Source organism: Amphiprion ocellaris, chromosome 11 (genome assembly GCF_022539595.1).
Source record: "Amphiprion ocellaris isolate individual 3 ecotype Okinawa chromosome 11, ASM2253959v1, whole genome shotgun sequence".
NCBI lineage: Eukaryota > Metazoa > Chordata > Actinopteri > Pomacentridae > Amphiprion > Amphiprion ocellaris.
This window is the reverse complement of record NC_072776.1, coordinates 9020624-9044086: the sequence shown is the minus strand read 5'-3', so window position 1 is coordinate 9044086 and position 23463 is coordinate 9020624. Positions and strand designations below refer to the sequence as shown.

The window sequence follows — 23463 nt, the reverse complement described above, 5'->3', positions numbered from 1 at the left end:
TCTGGGTTGTCACTCAGCTGCCTGCATAAGCTTGAATGGGTCAGATAATCACCATTTACAACAGCACCAGGCTGCATTAAAGGCACTACACAAATCAAAATACAAATAAAAGGGGATTAATTGATCTTTTCAAGTGTAAGGAAAGCATTTAGCGCCTTTTCATACATTTAATAATTCAACATATTCAAAGGGTGCAACTAATATCTTTTTCATCACTCATATATCTATTAATAGAGTAGTGCGGGTTTTAATATATTAAAATAGAAATAGACAATCGCAATTCTGTAGAGCACAAAATAATATCTGATCAGGAGTCTAATATTCCCAATGGGAATAACTGTCACTGTGCAATACATGATATAAACAATCACCAAAATTGTAATCAAGCATGGATATTAAATATCTCCACAAATCTTACAACCATCACTGCAGCACAGTATTTTAGAGGTTGGCAGATCCCAAGCTTCAGGCAGAAAGAGAAACATCAACAGGGACCAACTTCACTTCCTCTAGAAGTGAAGTTCATCAGGAATATTCAGAAAAATACTTGACTTTCAATTTTTTTAGGACATGCTTTTATTTGTTATCATGTCTTGTTATTGCACACTCTTGTGGATTTGCTTTTTTTTTTGTTACTATATAAATGTGACAAATAAAAAAAATCTCTTGAATCTTGAAATCTGATGCCACCTTATATGCATTAGAAATGCTGCTGTGGTGACTTCACTGTATGTCACTCTGTGGTCGCACCAGTCTGTGACGTTTCTATCTGCTGTCTCACCAGAACATGGCTGCAGAGACTGGAAATGTGTGCTGCAGGGAGGTTACAAGGGTTTGTTCTGTTACAGCAGACTGAATTTCAGCCTCTCAGCACCAACAAGTGAGTTATTGTTTACCTTCATTGTTCGTGTCTTGGTCCATCTGTCCGATCCCTCGTTATAGTCCTCAGTGCTCTGCATCCTGCCATGTTCTGAACAGAAACGTACACAAGAGAGGAGAATTAAAAAATACCCAGCATTAGCAATAATCACACAATGCATGGAGAACGCTGACAACTGGATGAGATGAACATTTACAGGATTAAAACACACATCAGTGGGTCAATATATAATTGAGGGACTTTTGAAGTCCATGGGATATATATTGCATACATTTTTATTAAAAGTAAAAAAAAGAACGTTTTTTATTTTCATTATGATCATGTCTTTACAAATTCTATAATTATTTATTATGGAATCAATCATTTATTAATTAAAAATGACTGGATATCACTAAAATATCAAATAAATAACCGTCCAGATTTAATAACAACTACCTTCTATTTAGCTAAATAATAATAAAATGAGCTTATTCAAAAATTGCTTTGTGTTCTTTTTATTACGTTGAGATGATCATGACAGATATTTCTTTTTTGGTTATATATCAAATTTTATATGGAAAATAACAAATTGTATCTGTGTCCCAGAAATAATTTTCAACCAAGTTACCTCTCAAGGAAGTGTGTTAATTCCAGATCACATGACCTGCTCCACACGATGTCATTTCCTCCTGAAGAAAAGACTGGCAAGACTCCAAGACTTTCTGAGTTATTTAATATAAAGTAGTGTTTGAGTGAAGTGTGGATTTATGGCATGTCAACAGGTTTACTACAATATCTTTAGAAATAACTTTCAATTTCAATTTTACTCAATTGTACATATAATATTTTAGAAGAATGTTTCTGTAAAAATGCCATGTGGTGTTTGGTTATAGGTGGCCATGTTGATTTTAGGCCTGAAAACAGCAAAAATGTAAAACATGATACAAAAAGTCCTGCAATTACATATTGACATCATTATTAATTATTGAATCCTGCACAACCTGGACAAATGTGCAGAGGCCAATCCGCAGTCGCCATGGCATCATTCAGGATTGGCTAAAACCCATTTGTCATTCAAGCTGCTGGTACTTCGTGTGCTCCAGCAGCACTTCCAGTGTCTCAGAGGTTCTAAACTGTTGCTTCTGGATAGTTTGAATGTAATGCTGACTGATCAATGAGATTCATGAAGGTAGAAAGAAAACACCTGGATTATTAGATAGAAATTTATTTCAAAGTATTAAATGATTTCAAACTTGTATGCATCTAATTTTCCTGGCATTTCAAAGGTGCCACTATCGTAGACAGACACCAAGACACCATCAACTACTGGTTCTGCTGTGGTGAGCAGCAGCAAATTTACACCTGTAATCACCTTTGAAAAGCCGCAACAGATTACCCTTTGAAATGTATTGTAGAAAAAAGGTAACATCAGATAAAACCTTTATGATGCCATTTTACTATGGCATTTATGATGCCGCGTAGCCATAAAAAAAGTTTAATAACTGTTCTGAGTGGATCAATAACAAACCGATACAGTCGTGAATGGTCACAAACGCACACTTTATATCACCAAAATAAGTCATGTTGCTACTTTTAGTAAGAGATGATATGGGCTCAATGTGTCCCCACTAAATCTCCTATTTCAGCAGTCAGCTGTTGGTACAGCAATATTTCTAGTTAAACACGTCAGGTTTGCTTGCCTTAATTTGAGCCTCTCATGAATTAACATCACACTAAAGACAGATACAGGCATTCCCTTTTTCCTGAGAAACATTGTTAGAGGGGGAAAAAAGATCTTCTTTTTCTTTTTTAGAATTAGGTGGCACAATTGGTATCACTGATGTCTGTCGCTATAATAAATATGGAGCTGGCAGCCTGTTAGCCAGTGCTGTCATTAGGCCTGGACATCCAAGGCCGTCACCCTGAATTATCTATGAATAGACCCACATCTCCTACACTTATTTATTTGTTTCTAAAAATACGAATACCAAGAAGACAACAAGGTGCAGGTGAGGTTAGAGGAGGTGAAGGGAGATTTATCAACAAGCTCAGGATAGGCCTCATACTCTCATGATGCCCAAACAACTATCACACCAAATAAAGAAAAAGCCTCAAGCCCCCATCACTTATGAAAAAAACTGCTATATACGTTAAACAGGCTTTTGTCTGCACACAAGACAAAGCCTAATCATCAGGCTTTTTGTACATTTCAGCACCAACGCTGGTCCATTAACATCACAGAGGCCAAAACACATGCATCTTTTGAGTAAGTTAAGTTTTGTCTCATTTACTTTGCTCTACGAATTCACAAACTCTGCAAAAATAGTCGTAACAGGCCAGATTAATTAACAATTATAAATGTAATCCAGGTTTTAACAGAAGCTGTAGTTCAGTTTGTTGCTTCCAGCTGTTTGTAGGAGTCTTTCCTCTGAGTTTATTAAACAGTAGCAGGATCCATATGAGCATTTGTAGGTTTCTGTAGTTAGATAAATTAATGTTAGGCTAAACTTGGACAGAAGTTTTAGTGTTTTATGTCAGCAACACATGCAGCAAATTTACTCAGATTATTGTTTATTTTTATTGAGTTATCGGACTTAATGGGCGGACTTTTTCACTTTATCTCAGCTCAAAGACTATTTAAAAGGTTGATCACCCTAAATCCTTATCACACTGAATTATCACTAAACAAAATAAGCTATAAGGTATTTCAGTGTCACTACAGATGGTAACTAAAACTGTCCACTATGGTCAAGCTGAATGGTTCTCAAATGTTTGTGTCACAATGCATATCATTTATTAAAATGAGCATTCCCAAAACACACCATGAGCCAGGAACACACTGTCTCACACTGTATATTAATTTTGCTCTGAAAAAAAACTTAAATATGGTGCAGTTGTCAGGTTAAACAATGCCTCTGCTGTTAGCTTAGCTTAGCATAAAGACTTGAAATGGAGAAAGCCAGTGATGTATTGAAGGTGTTGATAGGATTGATCCCTAATGTATGTGGTTGAGAAATGTAGTACGACGGGAGTGAAAGGAAAGGAAAACTGGAACCAAACTTGTTGGTGGAGGACTAGAATGAAAAGGAGAGAGTTTAGTGATGAAGCCATGTACGAATAAATAGGGTGTGGTCTGGATATCTCAGATGTACACCTGTGTTTAACTCAATACACTAACATTTGGTACAAATTGAATATATAATGTGTTAAATAGTGAGCTAAGAGGTGCTGGTAGGCAGATTTTGTGACTTTTTAGCTGTTTCCCCTCCAGTGTCCAGTCTTTATGCAAAGCTCCAGCTACATTATTTGCAAATAAAAAAAAATGTTTCCTTGAGGTTTCAATTTGTCACTTGATTAAAATAAACAGAATGAGCCACATGCTGGTATTTACATTGTCACATTTAGTCACTTCATAAATACGTAATTTTCTGTCATTCCTAATTAAATCTGTGGGCCTAGTGTTTATTAATTAATAGTTAATAAAATCATCAACACATCCTGATATTTTTTAGGGCTACATCAGTATGTACATATAACTTCCAAATATAACATGTCTTCTTTTTCCTAATTTTTTCCCTCCAAAAGGAACATTTCAAAAACTATTATTAGTATAATAAAGATGCACTTGAAAATACTAGTCCTGTATTAAATACCAATGATCATCCACTTTGGGGTGATGAATATTTAGGGAAGTAATTGTTTACAACGCTCAAGCATTGAGCTGATCTGGTAATCAGGCTATGAAATACAATATTTATTCATTAGAGCAGATTTAATGAGGCCTTGCGGCGCTAATTATGAAAACCAGTGTAGCAGTAAATGAGTAGCGCACGGTGGCGGGCTGCGGGGTACCTGTAAGGAGGGACTGGGGGTTGAAGTGCCCTGAGTAGCATGGCACAGTGAGCAGCAACACACAGCTCTGACTGTGGCCGTCCAGCCCACAGCTATACATCACCAGACCTGCAGACAGGTCGCAGATGGCCTCCACGTCCTGGCCTGCCCCGCTCTCCCACCTTCAGGAATTAACGCCGGATTTCCCCAAAGCGTCTTAATGTCCACATCCTCTGCTTTACGGCACACAGCACAGTAGAAAATCACAGTACAGTGGCGCTTCAGAGGGGTGCAAGCGAGGCTTTTAAATACTGTTTCACTGATGGAGTGCCAGCTAAGAGAGCTGAAGCAGGTCGAGCGCTTATTCTGCAGTTTCAATTTGTATGCAGGTCTGGAGATATGTGGTAGGATTTCACAGCATAATATGGGTTTTGATTGACTGATATTTTCATTATGGCTGCAGGGTAGCGTGAAGACTGTTAATTTGCTTGAGAGTCCTGCAGGTCTACGGTGATTGTAGTAGAGCCAGAAGAAAAGCGGAATAAATGAAACTCACAGGGCACAATCACAATCTGTGGGTCAAAATCAACTGATTAATTATAATTTAGAATCAATCTGTCAGGCCTCTGTAATAAACACCCTTTCAGGCTTGCTGCTTAATAACCAGCTTTACATGGGACAAATGTAACATGTTACACGGTGGCGCAACATGTAGAGTCAATACTGTGAATACGTCCACGTTGATTGGGTAAATACTTGCATATTTCTGATAATGAAATGAGACAACGCATTAGGATGAAAAGAGGAGTTCCAAACGACTGTTCCTACTTTTTGATGCAGCTCAGCAAGAAGACTTTGCACACATGAATCTCCCACTGGCTCTGACCTCTACATCCTCCAAAGTATAGTGAGGAGAGTGCTGTTAAATGCATAGTGAGTGACTCTGGGTGGCAGGAGGCTTATGACATGTTCCTTTCCTCCTGTTCCAGCCTGGAAAGTGATGGAAACAGCAGTTTGGTCCAGGTGTCAGGGACATTATCAAAGAAAAGGGCTGCCTGCAGTTGCTCCATCTCACAGGAAATTGCCAACTCACCCTAACAAAGGAAGGCATAAGTGCACTTGCTGCTGCCTTCAAGGGGAGCGTGATAAGATGACATTATAAATACAGAATTGTTCATGGAGGTGGAGGGGTAGGCACATCAGGCAGCTGAACTTGACAATTCAGTTTTTCATGTACATGTCTAAAGCCTGTATGGGTTTATCTAAAACAAAATCAGCTTCTTATCCACCAGGGGATTCACACATTTTGTAAATGTGTTAAATTGTAATCGTGAATGTTAATGCTTTGAACTACTCACGTTTGTCGCATCGCAAAGTTCACAACTCCAGCTGCAGGACGAGTGACAAACCTGACAAAAGACAAAGATATAAACAACAATGACACAGAGCAAATGAGAATTACGCAAATCATTCCGTGCACACTTTATATGTCATAAATGCACAGTATATATAATAAGCATGCAGTGACCTGTAAGAGAAAAATAAATAAAGATGAATTTTTGAGCTGTATCTCTGCACATTTTACAACTAATAATAATGTGAATTTTAATTTCAGGTTTAATCAGATGCAAAGTCTTTTCTTTGCACTTGTCACCAAAAGCACCATTTAAATTCTCACAAAGTCTGAAAACAAAAATTAAAATGAGCATCAAAAACAGATTATGTATGAGTGCTTCAGATAAATAATGGCGAGTACATTGTCATGTAACACTGCTTCTCTTCACCATGTGGAGCAGCTCAGCCTCCAGCTTTAAAGTTCTCCGTGCCACCTGGAGGGGGAGCTCTAATACAGGTAACTTGGTGCACTTTGTCTCCCTCAACTTTCAACAAGTTTTTAAGGAGTGGAGGAGAAAGTGAAAAAGGTTATCAGAGCTTTTCCTCACATATCACATATTATTTAATCAAATAAGATGACGCACGGCACAAATACGCTGCTCTGCAACACTCCGAGAGCCTCATTACGTGTGACAGAAATTCAGTATATTTTGGTGCTTTAAGGAAGAGGTGAGAGGTGGATCAGAACCTGCTGCATCTGAGCTGAATATTCAGATTTGACAGGAGGCCGATGACATTGTCTGAGCACGGTGTTGTGAAACTTCACATTAACATTTCTAAAGGAGTCCAGCAGCAGTGCTGACTGTAGGAGGGGAAGGTGGTGGTGATGGTGGGGGTAATTATGACCAGGGGAACACAGGGCTGTAATCTGTAAATCTATTCTTACCCTAAGTAAGAACTGGTACATTGGATTGATTTTATTGAGATCATACATTATAAATGGGGCATGGAGGAGCTTACAGCCTTGAGATGGTGGTGCTCACGTGCTTCATTAATTTTTACTTCATTAACTCTCTCCTTCAGACCCTTCAACGGAGAAATTCATTGCCGGCCATGAATCCAGGCTACAAGCAAATGGACAAGCCCGGGACGACTTTCAGTGGACTGGATACACTGAGTAACGCTGTCAAAACAAATCAGTAGCACATGAAACATACATAAGCTCGGATCAATCCATGTGTGAGGTTGCTTCTTTTAAACTTGCGGCTTTACATATTTGCAAAAATGAATAAAAGTTTCCATTCCAGTCACGATGAGATGAGATGAGATGCTGTGTCAATTTAGCTGTCAGAAAAGTCATTACAGCCGCAGAAAAAACAAAAAAAATGCGGAAACAAAAAGAGTTCACTAGAAATCAGAGTATATTCTATTAAAGAGATACAATTCTTCTGTGGACAACACAACATCCAGGAACAATTATCACTTTGCTGCTTTCAAAATGCATCAGTGGCTGGTTAAAAATCCAGCGTGATAATTACACATCTTCATTCTCACTGTATTTTTCCTGCAGCGTGTTTGCTCGCCCCTGTGCCTGTGTGGTTACTACGGGTGCTTCGGCGGTTTCTTTTTTTGTGTCACAGCGAGGAATTTCAAAATTCCCCGGCGGGCCCTTTAGAATGGGCCATTTGTTTAATATTATAGCCTTAAACCCAACAATATCAATCAGTCATGAAAGCACCTATGCATGCTGCTCTGCCCTGCGTCACCATTAACTCCAGACAAGTGACGGCCTCCGCTGGATTGCAAGGCGAGCAAAGGGAGAGTGTCGGGAAGTAAAGAGGGATAAATGGATGGTGTCGGTTTGTCCTCCCCCCCCTCCACTCCCCACCCCTCTTTTTTGTGTGTGTTCGGTAACAATATGAGTGTGTGCGAGTGTGTTGTGCAGTGAAAAATCATCTCGTGAAAAGTTAAAAGTGAGCTGCAGGTGAGAAACAGTCTGTGGCAGCTTTTGGTGAAATTTGCATCATTTGAGGGCTTCAACCTCCAGAAATGTTTTAAGAGAAATAATCAGCTTTGAATAATGAATTGTGTCTAATACAGTTTTTATTTTCCACTAAAATGTTAATTGACTTTGTTAAGAGTTATTTTCCCCTCATTAAAAAAACTTCTATGAATATGCAGGTAGTTTTTTTTTGTTGTTTTGAAAAGATCACTAAAAAGTTTATCCTCTCAAGTTTCCGCATCACACCTGGGCAAGCTGAATATTAGATCATGACTGACTTCCAGACTAGTTGCTGTGTCTTAAAATACATACTGAAACTTTCATCAGAGGAATGTGAAAACAGTCTTCCAGTGTAAAATCGTAATATTAATGTAAAGCAACAAAAAATAAAGTGGAAAGTGGCTTTAAAATGTCACACAAGTTGCAAACAACATTTTAAAGGCAAAGTTGCCACAAATGCTGAATCTGAGATTTTCCAAATACAACCATTTGCATGTGGTTCAGTGCATCACAGCTTCCTGCACTGAAACTGTGAACTTGTTTCAGGCCTGTTGTCAAACTCTTCCCTCGCTGAGCATGAGAACAACACACATGAGTGAGCAGGCGCTAAGTGCTTCTCCCCCTTCGAGGCAGTCTAAACTTCTTAACATTTCAAATCTGTTACGACAGCTGTCCCGGGGAAACATTTGTGAGATCTGTTTCACCACACATGTTGAAATGATGATTCCCTCATTACATTTGCCATCAAATAATATCGGCAAAGCTAACAGTTGACAAAATCCAGTAAAAACATTCGGGCCGAGCTCTTAAAGGAAGAATTAATGGGAGCAAAAGAAAAACAGCTCTTAGACAATTAGCACCAGAGACCACTCTGTAATCTTAAGATTATTTTCACCACTTAAAAGCAGCACACATGGTTTGTATTGTGGCAGGGCAGAATGAACAACACTTGAGTGGATTTGATTTGGTCTGCCTAATCTGCATTTCCTTTAACATGCCTTTCTTCTGTTCCAAAATGTCAGCGTTGATCAACTCCAGCTGGAACAAGTCAGTGTCTGTCATCCCAGTTGCAAAATCTTTGAGAAGATTTTTCCCAAGAGGATAAGAATGAAGTGTTTGGTCTGAGGTGTTTCTAGCTGTCGCCCCTGATGTTATGCAGATTCAACATTCAGTGTATTTCTTCAGCAAAACCTCTTAGGATGAAGATGCATCTCATCTCACTATAGTATGTTTAAATGATGCACAGATTTTGCGCCTTTTTATTCATTCTTGTAATTATTTGATTGCTGCTGTAAGAATCCACAGTACATATAGAGACGTCTTGTTGATGACCCAAAAACAGACAATCTATTCTCCCCCATTGAAATTGTGAGTTAAAATAGAGTGAAATTAATCTACAATTCATTTTTCTGGAGAACCCCCAGGGCTCTCCAAAGGACCCACAGGGCTCCCCAGACCTCACTTTGAGATCCACTATCTTGGATCTGGTTAACAGAAACATCCCAAAGCTATGTTCATTTAAATAACACAACATTATTTTGTGGATAAAAAAAAAACTGTAATTGCAAATTCTGAAATTTAACCCTGGGGCTGGTTGCTTAACCAAACATGCTTTGGCTGGTTAGGCTTAGTCACAGAGGAAATGTCTGGCACACAGATTGAATTTGTTCTCTCTAAAGTCAAAGGCAGGAAAACAATTAAGTGTCTGCCGCACATTTCACAGTGTACCACTTGACACAGTTTTTCACATCACTGGGGCAATTGTCTGCAGAGAGTGTCGAGACAAAGCCATTACTTCCAATGTCTCAAAAAGATGGCATTGTTATTTTCAGATTTTGAAACATTTCAATTAAGCCACTGATGGAGATAATAAACATAATGGTGTGAGACTTGCACTGTTTTCTTTTGTCCTGTCACGTCCATTTCCAGGACAGTTGCTGCTGTTAAACCAGAGGTGCATCACGGGGGGAGGTTTGGTCCCAGAGGTAGGTTGGTGTATATATGTGTGTGTGTGTGTGTGTGTGTGTGTGGTTCGCTATCCTCCAGAGCCCCCGTTCCCTCCTCAAACCTTCGTCTTTCATTCAACGTCTAGTCCTTTCAAAACAAGGTGAAGTTCAGCAAAGTTTCTCTGCAGAGATGATCAAACAGTCACATCACTAATGGCGATGGGTGACAGGGCCAGTGAATACAGATCAGCTTTAATTGTGGTGGGTCTTACTGCCACTGTCTGTCAATCTGAGCCTTTGAATTGGCGAAAATTTGCTCTGTTCATTCTGTTAAATGATGTATCCAATTAAATGCTTTAGAATTCATGATCTTCAGTCAAGGTTAAATGAAAGCAGTTACTCCTGTCAGTAAGGTGATTAAAAGCTGCCTACATCAGACACATTTTGTGCAAAAATTCAAATTTGTGACTAAAGCATGAATCTTTATTCATTATGTGCAGTCCTGCTCTATAAATGTCCGGCACAGTCGCTCTTAATCACCTTGTTCATTTTAAATCTCACTTTAGTCCTTTTTATTAAAAGGCATCCTGGTATTTAAATTACAGTGTTTTACATATTCTGATTAAACTGAAGCAGATTCAAAGAACTTTCTCCACAGCAGAGGCATTTCAAAAAAACAGCACCTTTTGTTTTGTTTTTTGTAATACTGGAAATCCATGTTTGTTATGGTAAAAAACAGAAGGTTTGAACCTTTCAAAACATTTTCGTAATAGCCAGCCAGATTAACAATGCAAAATGAAATTCGTCCCATTACCTTTTTAACTATGATTGAATGGATACTGTGAATCCAGCTTAGCAAAACAAAGAAAAAGGTTTTTGACAATTGACATTAAAATGAACAAGTGCACAAGAGCAAGGAAATTCATTTTCCTTCTGCAAGATGAATGTTGTACCGGGTTATTAATGAGCATATAATGTGCTTGTGCAAGTAAGTTTTCTGTGTCGTCGTGATGAATGCGACGATGGAGGTGAGGAGCATGTTGACTAATGAGTATTGTCCAGGGATCTGATCTCAGTGCCCTTTGGGGAAAAAGCCCCGTCTGAATTTCACACATCACATGATGTTAATAAAAGTCCACCACTCGAGCTGCTAGTTAAAGAACCAGCTCTGCTGTTTCTACACTGATTCTGACCCATCCTGGTTCAGGTGCAAATCAAAGTCACAAACTCACAAATTCTTATGGTTGTACTGTAGTATCAGATTAACAGAGCTCGCCTGTAATAAATCAGTGTAATTATACACAGATGTCCGAATAAACAGGCAAATTAAAGGGACTTTTCATAGGAACCTATTTACAGAAAACTATAAAATATACACAAATACATGTTTTTTCTTACAGGTGAATGAATGTGTCCACCTGCAACATCTAATAGTGTTAAAAATAATGTAAGAAAATAATCCATAGATTTCTGCGGTCAAAAAAAAGCTCACAAAAATACCTAAAATTTCAATTTTCAAATTTCATATAACGTGTCCAAAAGGAACATGTAATTTGAATTTGCGTTCACATGAATCAAGAAAAACCAAATGTACCTTAAAATGGCAGAGAATTAGCTGCAGCTGTAAGGTATCTCCACATGCTTAAAGCTGGTTTATGCATAAAATAACCATGAGATGTAAAAGTTAAAAGCCCAAAAACGACGTCAAGTTGGCTCGTGTTTGCACAGTGTGCTGCAACTTGTCGTAAAAGTTACAAGGGAGAAAGAATGCAGCAGGAGCAGCAGACTGACTTTAAAGGGAACAAAATAAAAGCTTCATAGGTTTCTATGTATTGAGTCCTATAGACGCATAATGGGACACAGGCCTCAGGGCCAAGATGCACATTTGAATGACTGCCAAATACATAAACTAGGCTCACTCAGGGGTTCATGTTGAATAAAGAAGGCTGTGGATTACATCAAATCTCTTCTCAAACCACCACTCCTGCACACCACTCCCAGTGTAGAGACCATTTAAACTCTAGAAGGGGCCAAACATCAGCAGTTGGTCTCCTTTAAACAAGTCTGACTAAAGTAGAAAAATAAATAAAGCCTCCGGCGCTCTACTTTAATGTATTCAATTAACTGGGGTCCCTCTAGAGAACTCCAGCGCACACTTGGATAAAGAGAGAGCATATCGCCTGGAGATGAATACGCTGAATGCACTCATTCTGAAGACCATGATTGGAAATCTTCCTCAACAGGTTCTTACTTAATTAAACTTCCCTTCATCTGACTTTCTGTCGCTTTCGAGGGAAAATTGGGAGAGGCATATTCAAAGCCAGGGAAACTTTGTTCACTATTGCATGTTGTTTACAGGGCAATTCGGGGGACTTGTAGGGCCCCGTGATAACCTCCACCATCACTGTGGAAAGTCAACTCAGCCTGAAAGAACAGAGAAATCTCCAGTTCAATCACAGACAATTATGTGGTGAAATGAAAGAAATTCAGCAGCCGTCAAGTCTGAGTGGGAGGGATAATTATCTGGCAGTCATTACTGCTCCCATTATAGCATTTAACGACATTCATATACTGTATGAACATATTGCACTTGTTGGAAACATGTAAGTTGAAAATAATCAGACCAGCTTCAAAATATAAGAAATCCTGTGTACGGTGGGAAACGTAACATGTTCATCATGTCCTTGAGTGAATGATGTATGTTAGTGTGAAATTTATCTAATTATCTCAAATATGTCTCGTGAGAATCCATTCAGCGTCCCTTTGTACCTTATTTCCCTCTAAAGCCCCATTGTGCTGCGAAGCCCCAACAGTGTTCTCTATCTATTAAAATCAATCTCTCATCACATCGCCTGCATCCACCATTTGCTGCACTTTTTCCATAACAAATCAACTTAATCAAGCTCATTAAGTGTCATTATTAGCTATTTATTGTTATCTCCCTCAATGTAGCGCTGACAGGTCCACCCCGCCCACGCATGTCCCCCCTGATACCGGGACCTTTGCTTGTCACAGCGGCTCTGCACTCAGTTCTAATTGGCCTCAATTGTGTTGTTCTTGCAAGAAAAAAAGGAGAGACGTGGCATCATTTTTGCTCCACAAGTTTGGCATCTGTATAAGTATCTCTTTGCTTGCTCTGAAGCAGAGACGACGAAAAACCTACGAGGAGGAAAAAATGCATTCAAATCCGGTGATATTTTCTTTAGCAGCTGGGAATTTGGAACAAGGATGTGGAAAATAGGCGTGGAGAAGGTGCCCCCGACTCCCTTTGTGTTTAAGTGTGGTGTTAAACAGTGTGGACGCTCCTTAATGCAGCATGGCGAATGTATTTCCACAGCTGTCAGGGTGATGGACAGAGGGGCGAGTCTCTCCTTTGCCACGGCATGCTTCTACCTGCACACAATAAACCCGCAATGATGGGAGTGTAGACTGATGAGAGGCAGCCGGAGAGAAGGAAGGAGGGTGGATATATGCGTGTAGCCGGGGAGGAGGTGGGGGTGGAGGGGAAGTTTGTCCCATCACAGGAGTTATTAAGTTTGTCTCTCGGACACACTTGGTTTCACCAGGGTGCTCGTCCCTCATTCATAATAGATGCTAATCTGTTCAGGGCTGACTGATGACAGAGCTTCCTGCCCTTCATAGAATTAGTCCTCAGCTTTATCAAAGGACCCAAACTGCCTGCTAATTAGACTCATTTCCTCCAGCATGAATTATTTATTTCCATTGTAACTGATCAGAGACGATTGTGACGCATCAAGCTGCCACCAGTTTTCACACAGATGCGCATGCCACCACAAGTTCTCAAACTCTCAGCTCGGTGTGGAATTTAACAGGAGTAGACGCTGGTTCAGCTGCTGCATCACTGAAGGAGTTTAAATGACAGAAGGAACACTTCATATATATTTAACTACTAAATGTACATTCAAATTTTTGAAAACAAAAGGGCCGATACTCTGGAGAACTACAGATCTGGTTTGAGAACAAACTACAAAAACAGATTCATGTTTTTACAATTCTGTCTCAAAACAATATTTAAATGTCCAGTGGTGTAACTACGTACATTTACTAGAGCATAGTACTTTCACAGTACAATTTTTTAAGTATCTATACTTTACCTGCTAACTCCACTGAATTTCTTTTTAAGTATATCTCATATTAACATTGAATTGTCTGTAGATGTGACCCTGAGTGACTGTTCGTCTGTATATGTAGCCCTGTGATAGACTGGTGACCTGTCCAGGGTACCCTAATGAGGATTAAGTGGTGTTTAGATGATGGATGGATGTATGGTATATCTCATATTCAAAATAATTATACAAAATAGAATCAACAGTTACATTTTGATGTATTACTACTAACAAAGATACAATTTTACGGCTCCACTGGGGGAAATTCAAAGGAAACCCAGCAGTTTCTAAAGTAACCAAATGAACCCCTACCTTTAGCAGCTGAAAAATTAAAGTGACATCACTGAAGATATTACTAAGGTTCAAAAACATAGTATATATTACACACAATTGGAGCATTCAGCATTGTAAGTAATTTTATTTTTGTGAATTTTGTTGTTTTGCTGCATTTGCATTTGAATGACTTTTACCATCTAATGTACATCTGGCACATTAAACAGTGGTGGGGCTGAGATGATTTACAAATAGTAAAGATAATTTAATAACAGTGAGAAAATGGACATTTTAACCATAATTGTTACAAAAGATGCTCCTACACACTGTATGTTTCGTGTGACTGATGTCTTCTACTACTAGAATAGAATAGATCTTTACAGTCATTCTTATGAAAGGCAGTTTAGCAGCTCTTCGGATTAGCAGCAAAATATATTTTATTTATTATCATAAAATAACATTATGGCTGTTATGTCATTGGGCTCTTTGATGTTGCCACTATGTCTGTGTTTGCATCGGCCTATGAGTATGTTTGTGCAATGTTTTATGTTATAACCACTTCTAGAGACAGTGGGTTTCGTGAGGTAAAGTTACACTAAAGTTAATATTCCGTTTAGTCAAAAAAAGTGAATATTTTCTGAGGTTACAGTCACTTTAGTGCAATATTCATTGCTTTAGTTATTGTCTCTTAACGCAGCCCAGCATGGAAAACACTGTTCCAGAAAACACAAAAAAAGAAATGTTGCACTAAAATGACCAAAACACAGAAGAAGGATTCTGTAATTTGCTTTGTGAAGAGAAGGAACAACTACAGCAACCAATAATGCTTCTAACCTCCATGTGGAGTATTTAAACAGACTTTAAAAGATGTCAACTCGTCCTTTAAATAAAGGACGCTTCACAAATTACATATGCATGCTTCCTATAGCGACTGTATGATGCTCTGTAGTGAAGGTTTATGGATATATTCCATAAGTTCTGTTCTCCTCATCAAAACATTCACTCCCTAATTACATCTACTTAAGCAATTTTGTGAAGGGAAAAAAGGGTTGTGCTTAATTGCATTACTATCTGGAAGGCAGAAATATGCAGAGCGAAAAAACGTATAGCAACGTGAGGGAACTGCTAATTAGTCAGATATTTGGTATGCATTACCAAATAGCACATTACACCCTGCACAGATAGGAGGCTAAAGAGAGTTGAGGCTTCTGTTCTTGAAACTGTAATCAAACAAAGACAGATGTACAGATAAACACTGGAGGGAAACTTTGGAATGATAGTTCATCTGCTCTCTTACTGCTCAGAGGCGATTTTTTCTGAGATGAAATATCTCCCTGCACAATACCTACTGATAAGGTTAATAAAAACAGTCCAAGTATTACAAAAGCATGAAATAGGAACCGGTTGAAATATTCATGATGGAGCATTGTACTGCATTTCAAAAGCTTATATTTACAAATCAGCCCAATAGAATGTGCTCCAGAAGCCTGCCATTTTCTCTCTCAGCGAGGGTCACCGCACAATAAGGCTCAGTTTTATCTCACAATTTGAAAGTTTATTCAGACTTTGAAGCAGCCTTTAAAAAATGGCACTTAAAATGTTCCTTTAGATGCCATTTTCACGCGAACAATAGGAAATTATGTTGAGGCAAGGGAAAAAAAGTCCTTTTATAATGAATAGCACCTTTACTGATTGCAAATAATTGCGTTAAGTGGCTTATTTGCCTTAGGTCGGGGAGGGTGACTCCTGTATAACTAATATAAGGATCTGAACCCTCACCCTCACTGATGAGGTCTATTCACTGCTCGGCTGCCCTGTGCCCCCTCCCAGCTCCTCATGCTCCAACGTGATGAGGAGCGTGATGTCAAAGTTTCAAATCAATGATTTTACACGACCATATTCGTTCGTCTGTTGTGTAGCGGGAAGCGGCGGCACGTGCTGTTTCTGCCCTCAGCATGGAGGAGGACAGTGGGAGCTGGAAGACGCACCAGAAACTGTGCGGTGGCTAATTATGCAGAAAACTTACAACACGCCTGGTGCTAAAACTGTACTAGCAGGTAGAAGAGAAAAAGCAGCGTATACTCTAATTAAAACATAAAAACACATCTGCCACTTTCATTTCTCAATGATATTCTCTGAATCCTCAGTACACAGTGGTGAAAAGTAACCGCATATATTTAATTTCATGCTATGACACTTCATATTCCATTATCATTTTATTTTGCCCCATGTAGTTACTTTGTATAATATGTTTTATATCATTGCAAAAGATGATTATCTGTCACAGTCACAACTATCCAGCATTATTATAGTTCTTAGAATTAGCCTTAGTCTTTTGATAATTTTTGTCTATTTTGCAGAAAATCTCAATTGTAGCTGTATTTAAATATCTAAAACCCCTAAAATACTCATCTATGTGATTCAAAGGTGCATATTTAGACATATTTCCATTACAATTAATCCCCTCTGGCTTTGAAATTGCTTAGATGTAGCTCTACATCTCTTGCCATTTTATTAGAAAGTGCAGCTTTATGAAGTCCTTGCATCTTTCTCCACCCACTTCTCCCCACCTGCTGCAGTTCGAGCACACCAGCTCGCCATCGACTCTGCCCAAACATTGTAAAAGTATTTTATATGACACAACGGCAAGTCGTTATACTGGAGAAGAAGAAGAAGAGGATACAGAAAGCCCCACCCTGCCAGTAGACAAGATTGATTCATTATCCACAATCAGTACCACAGGAAAGACAACAATCCAGAGTAGGTAAGAAAGTAATAAAATATGATTAATAAAGGTTGCTAGAAAACAAATAAACAATAGTATCTGCCAAGGTGTTGAATGCCTGTTTCTCTCATAATGTGTTTATAAAAAAGCACCATATGGACATGCTAGCAAGGTAAAAAAAAAAAAAAATTCACCAGAGAGAGTCTTTATACAACATTATCAATGTAGGACTTTTGCTTTTAACAGAAAATTTCTACATTCTGGTAAAACTATTTTCCATAAATGACCTTAATACTTGATCCATCCCTGCTGGTGTGTATATCCAACTGTTACAAAATGAATAACCTGGAATAACCTCAGTGAAGGCTAAACTGACAGGGTTAACCCCCCTTCTGTGTTCTTTCTGCTCTGAATCATGCACTCAGGCCTTCAGCTCTGTTTAAAACAGTACAAGTTAATAAATTCCTCATCAGAAAAGCAGGCGGATGATTTCTAGTTTCTGAGTGAGCTGTGTGCATCTGTCTGAGTGAAATGAAAACGCTGAAACATAAACGTAATTACACGATGTACTAAAAAAAACAGGGTTTTCCACGTACATGAATCTCTGTTTATCTCATCTGAGCAATTTAGCACGATCTTGAAGCAATCTTTGGAAATAAATTGTGCTGTCTATTATTCATGGGAACATGCTATGCAACACGAAACCTTCTCTAAACACAGTTTCAAAACAAAAAAACTTGATCTGTTTTGTTTCGACGATGACCGTTCCCATTTGGCCGGGCGAGGTTACAGTTTACCTCTCAGAAAAAGAAAAAAGAGGGAGAAAGGCTTCATGGATTATTAGCAGTATTCTGGCTGATGGTGGAAAACAAAAATATAGAAATGACTGCACACATTGTCTTCCATTTGAAAAGAGATACCCAGGGAAATCATCAAGAGAACAAAAAAACAAAAAAATTCAGGATGCTGCTGTAATTACTTGAGGGTATCCGGTACTCTCTCATGGAATATATCAGTGGCCACCATGTCTGGGGTCTGACCCACAGAAGCTGCAGAAATCTCAAACAAACAAGGGACAAGAAATGTTCCTCCCATTACGGATGACTAAAACAGTCCCCAGATAAGAAAAAACAACCTGCAGAAACTGACCACCTGAACAACGACTACACAGAAGGCTCCCAGTCAACTGTATTCTCTTCAAGAAAGTGGAAAGTAAGCAGGGAAGTTCATATTTTACATACAAAGGCGTAAAATAAGGGTGGTGCTTTATTGCTTAAATTATGGATTTTTAACACTGCAGACAAGGGTGGATTAGAAAATGATAGCAGAAAGTATGATAATATTGTAGTATTCCTGATGAATCAGTGAAATGTAATATAACATTTTATATAAATGCAAAAACTTTGTTAGTTTTGCCATAAATATAACATCTATCATTCCTAATGCTCATACTTTGTGAGTTTCAATTGTGAATAAAAAGATTTAGTTCTACAGTGTGTGAAAAAGCCTGTGACAAGAGCAATGTTCTCCTTTGGTAAAAACTTTAACTAAAAACAATTTTAAAAAGCTGGTAATTCAACAACAATACCAGTTTTTATATTTGATATTGGGCAAACATGCAGAGGTTTACTTGTAAATGGTTGCAGGCCAATCCACCTGCAGTACATGTCTCAAATTCAACAAAGAAGATGGAAAATGTAACTTCAGAAACGAACAAAAAGGAAGACACATTTGTTTGAATAAGGAGTATGGCTGCTGGTTTGCTTCGACATACTTACAGACTGAAAAGTATTCGCCTTTTTTCCCCCATATACTGTTAATTCTATGCAGTTTATGTGGAAATGCACCCACAGTTCATCAGCTGTTATATGTAATATTTGTAATACTGACCCAGTTATATTTTTGTATGCTCACTACTGTTCTTGCTTGAAAAAAGATTTCTAGATAAAATGTAAGACTCAAAAAACCCACAGAAGGTTGACAAACTTGGAGACATAGCAGGCTGGATGGATTTCATTGAAAATAAAACGCGTTTTTCTCATTTAATGTGTATTTTCATTCGACATTTTTGGTCATGTATCTGTGCTGAATCTAATGTGTGATTTTTATGGAAAGATTAGAGTATAAAGTCAGACTGTTCAGTGTTTGGTAGCTTACTATAACCTGTTATTTTGTCATCACAGACTGCCTTATTAATTTTCTGGCAGAAAGTGGTCTCAGTCATTTAAGCTATTGAACGTCGACATATTTAATGTTGAGCAGACCTCACTGGTCTTTGTGAGTCATTTCATGAAAACTTAAATCTAAAGAGCTATAAAGTTAGAAGGACCTATAGATTTCTAACTTAAATGGACGGAGCAGGAACTAAAAAGACAGATTTATGCAGTGATGACTGTAATGGATAGTAAAATGCTTCCTTGCTTATTCTCTTCAAACAAATACATTTCAGCTTCAAGCAGCAGCACATTTACAAGAAATATTGCTTCTAAATATTCTTAAATGACTAATGACGCCACCAATAATTTCCCCAAAGGATGATTTGACTTTATAGATTCATTACTGATTTTTGAGAACTGTTTTCACCTTACAAGAAGAAACATTTTTGGTAATTTATTAGTTAATGTACACAAATGCAACATGATTAGACGACGGAGTGTAATTTCGAGTATGATTGCAATAATGTGTGGTGGGGGGTTGCAGGAAGGAGGAAAGTTTTGCAGTTCATATAGAGCTGATGTGGTCACCGTAGGAGCCAGCACTTAGCCTATTAGGACTCGAGCCTCAGCGGCACGCAATTAAATGTCTCCATGCAAAATGAGCACTCAGGCCATGTTTAATGGGCAGAGAGCTAATAAAGGTTGCTCTGAGTGGCAGGAGAGGTGACTCACCTTACAGTAGCTGCACAAAGACAAGAGCACGGAGGGCCGGTGGTCGCCGTACGGACTCCATCGGGCACCTTATCATCATCACCCTGCACAGAGACACATCTCATCAGCAGGAGTCTGAATCTCCTCTCAGTGTGGAGGAATCACATCAGCAAAGTCACCGTGCAATACTGAACAAACACCTTAGAGACACATACAAATATATTTCCTATACATGCACTCAAATTATAACTTGCTTGTTGTTTCAGCCGATGTTATGAATGTGATATTTGCTCTGCTATTCCCCTGGTAATAGTGTAGACAAAGAGACAACATGACACATAACATAAACCTCGGAGTCGATACTTGGCTTTTAATGGAGAAAGATGAAAATATCAATACCAGCTCATTTACAAATACATTTTGTTGCCCAGTTACTTATAGCTAATTGATTTTAACAGCTACATGGGAGACGTAGCAAGAAATCAATTGAAGGGGCCAAGTTAAGTGACTGCATGACAGCTCATATCGAAGACAATTCAACAAAGTCTAATCTGAAAAGACAATAATCCAAAGAGAAGAGGCAGGAAGAGCGAAATATTACAGCTGAGGTCTGACAATCCACCTCCCCCGCCGCCGCCACCACCAAAGCTGTCTGGCAAGAAAACATGAGATGAAGTGGAATAAATTTTTCTGGTAAATGTTATTACAAACAATATGCTCTCCATGAAAAAGAAAGAGGGAAGAGCAATCTGCGCAGACTGACCATCCTGCGAACCGTTTATCAGCTTGAAATGCTATTTCATGCATTAATACTCCACAGACTGCATTCCCCCCAACACTTTCAGTACAAAAGCCTCCGATTTATGATTACCAGTCAACTAAGCAATAGCCTGTGGCCCCCGCCGACACACCACTTCCTTTTACTTCCCTCACCGTGAGCTCGTCTCAGGGCCCCTGCAGGTTCAGAGACAAGGCTGTCAGGATAATGTGATCAAGGTGGATGCAGGCTGCGAGAAGCTAAATCGTGGCTGGGGGATGACATTCTTTGATTTTTAACCATTACAGAGTTTTCATAGAGCTGCAGTCAATTTATTTTATTTATTCTAATGAAGAGCATTAGGAGTGCCATAGTGTGCTGCACTGCACATTGATCGCCTCGTTAATCACACTTTGCAGACACTCGCAAATCAAGTTCTAACAGCAAGCACTGAATCAAGTGCAATGAAGCATAAGCTCCTTCACAATTTATGATCTTTCAAATTGCATCTTTTCAACCATTAAATTGCAAGATACCATAAATTTTTATCCTCTCTTCTTCAGTCCTGGTATCGATTCTGTCGTGTGAAAAATAGAAGAGTAGTAAATTCAGGCAGTTAGACAAAATTTAAGCCTCGTCTTCGGAAAGGAAACTGAATGGCACAAGGAAGGCTGTTAATTTGCCATTGAGAACAAATATCAGGAGTGATAAAAATTTTAAAGTCCAAAAGGGGCTTCAAAGACGTGGCTCACATGGGTTTCAGTCCTCTGCAACCTTGAGCTCTTTTACTTCACTACCTCTCAAATGCCAGTGCACCTTCAGGGTCTTTTACCTACCATTTTTTAAGATTAGGTACCTGATGTGGTGCAGAATTAGAATTAAATCCTCACCATATACTGCATGAAAATGACTGGATCCTCTTATCTAAGGCAGACAGTCACAGACTCTTCACTTTTGAAGAAGAAGTAAGAACAAATTGCAAGTACAGCCATTTCATATATTATACTTTATCTCGATGCATCATTTAAACAACAACATTATTTCACTTTCCTGTCTCACCCTGAGAAAAAAGCAGTCAGGTACGAATATAAACCAACCCCCAAAACTACTGAAATTCAGTAGTTGAGAGGGGTCATTAAATTTAACCATTGTAAATCTAAAATTGTTTTCACTTGCCCCATACTGTTCTCAGAAAATGGCATAATTGTTCTTAGATTGCATTTTACTCTCACCAAGCCGTAAGGAACACTTGTCAAACAATACAGTCAAATTAGTTCTCTGTGATTGAGCATGTTGAGGATCTATCCAGTACATTATATATCTAAGAAAAGAAACAGAAGTGCCATGAAAGAGTCTCAATTACTGTGATAGAGTAAAGGAGAGGCAAGAGAACCAGTCAGCAGCTTCCAAAAATGAAGGGTTAACCTCTTCACATCTGTACAGGGGCCAACTCTTAAGTTATGATTGGAAAGTGTGCCTGCTGTTACATGTGGCATGAAAATAACAATGCCTGCATTATACAGTAAGAGCCTGTCTCAGAGAAGTTCTAAGTCAGATGTGTACGCCTTACTTCTCTTAGTTTTAAATCATGTTAAAGGAGAAAAGCCGCTTGATGATTGAGGTGCGTGAATATAAAAATGTAAAGCAGCCAAGGACGAGCTCTTTAAGTTTTAATAAATGAAAAGTGAGTTAAAATGATTTACTCAAAGCCAATGACATTTCAAAATGTCTTAACTAGTTTTTTTCTTTACTCTTTAGAACAGTGAAGAAGTGAGTCTTCACTAACCTTTGCACAGAGCATTAATCATGTAACACCGTAACAGACAGCAGCTCTGAGAAGGTGAACAGTGAAACGGCTAGCAGGTGTGGAAGATAATACCGCTCCAGTCCTTTTCATGGGAGGTGCTGCCCAAACTCAGACTGCACACACAATATGACTCCACACCCGGAGCAAAGCAACGCTGGTCAGGCAGCAAGTGTTTTGGACACAGACACTTCCCAAGGGAAGGCAAATCAGCAGAGGAAGCAGCACGTAAGGAAAACAAACCATAAGAAAAGGCATAAAAGCTCACAAACACTGGATTGATCAGACAATTACAACCCATCTGGCTTGTTAAACTCAATCTGCTATCACACACAGGCCCGCCGTTTGGCTCTTTGCATTTGGACCGCTCCCAGACTCACTAAAGATGCAGTTGTATTCTATATGTTTCTTGTTGTCAACAATTACCAGGAAAAAAAAAACTAAACCAACAATGATTTGATCCTACTATGAGACAGACAACAACAAAGGCTGCATTTTCTGTGAAAATTCAATGTGAAAGATGTATTTTAGAAATCCTACCTGAGCATGAGTCCTGAACTTCTTCTGATTTGAACTGATGTGTAGGAGAGGAATCGCCTGGCTGAGCAGCAGCCTTCTTCATCTGACCTTTTATCACCAACAATGCAGCAGACAGATTAATCTGTTAAATAAAAGACAAACCATTATCTTATTAAAGTATGGACTGATCCTCTTAAAAGAGGTTCAGAAAAGAATAAAAACCATAACTACGACACACAGCTGCAGTGTGGGCACTGAGTTGATCTAACACACACCATGATGCTGCTGCAAAAACTCACTTCATCACCAAATATGTATTAATCTGCAATTTGTGCACCACTTAGTCCTGTTCAAACATTTGCTGAAAGCTACAGCACCCAGCTAGTTTAGGGAAATCTTAAGTAAACATTCATGGTTA

The 23463-nt window shown here is 38.8% G+C and overlaps 1 long non-coding RNA gene across 1 annotated transcript; it reads right to left on the bottom strand.

Annotated features, from left to right (window-relative positions):
* Positions 1–607: 607 nt before the first annotated feature.
* LOC118470932 (uncharacterized) lies at positions 608–23189 on the bottom strand. The gene is made up of 4 exons (XR_004848118.2): positions 23067–23189; positions 19987–20069; positions 6049–6099; positions 608–970 (listed from the first exon to the last, which is right to left on the bottom strand). It is a non-coding gene; the product is annotated as an uncharacterized LOC118470932 (long non-coding RNA).
* Positions 23190–23463: the final 274 nt, after the last annotated feature.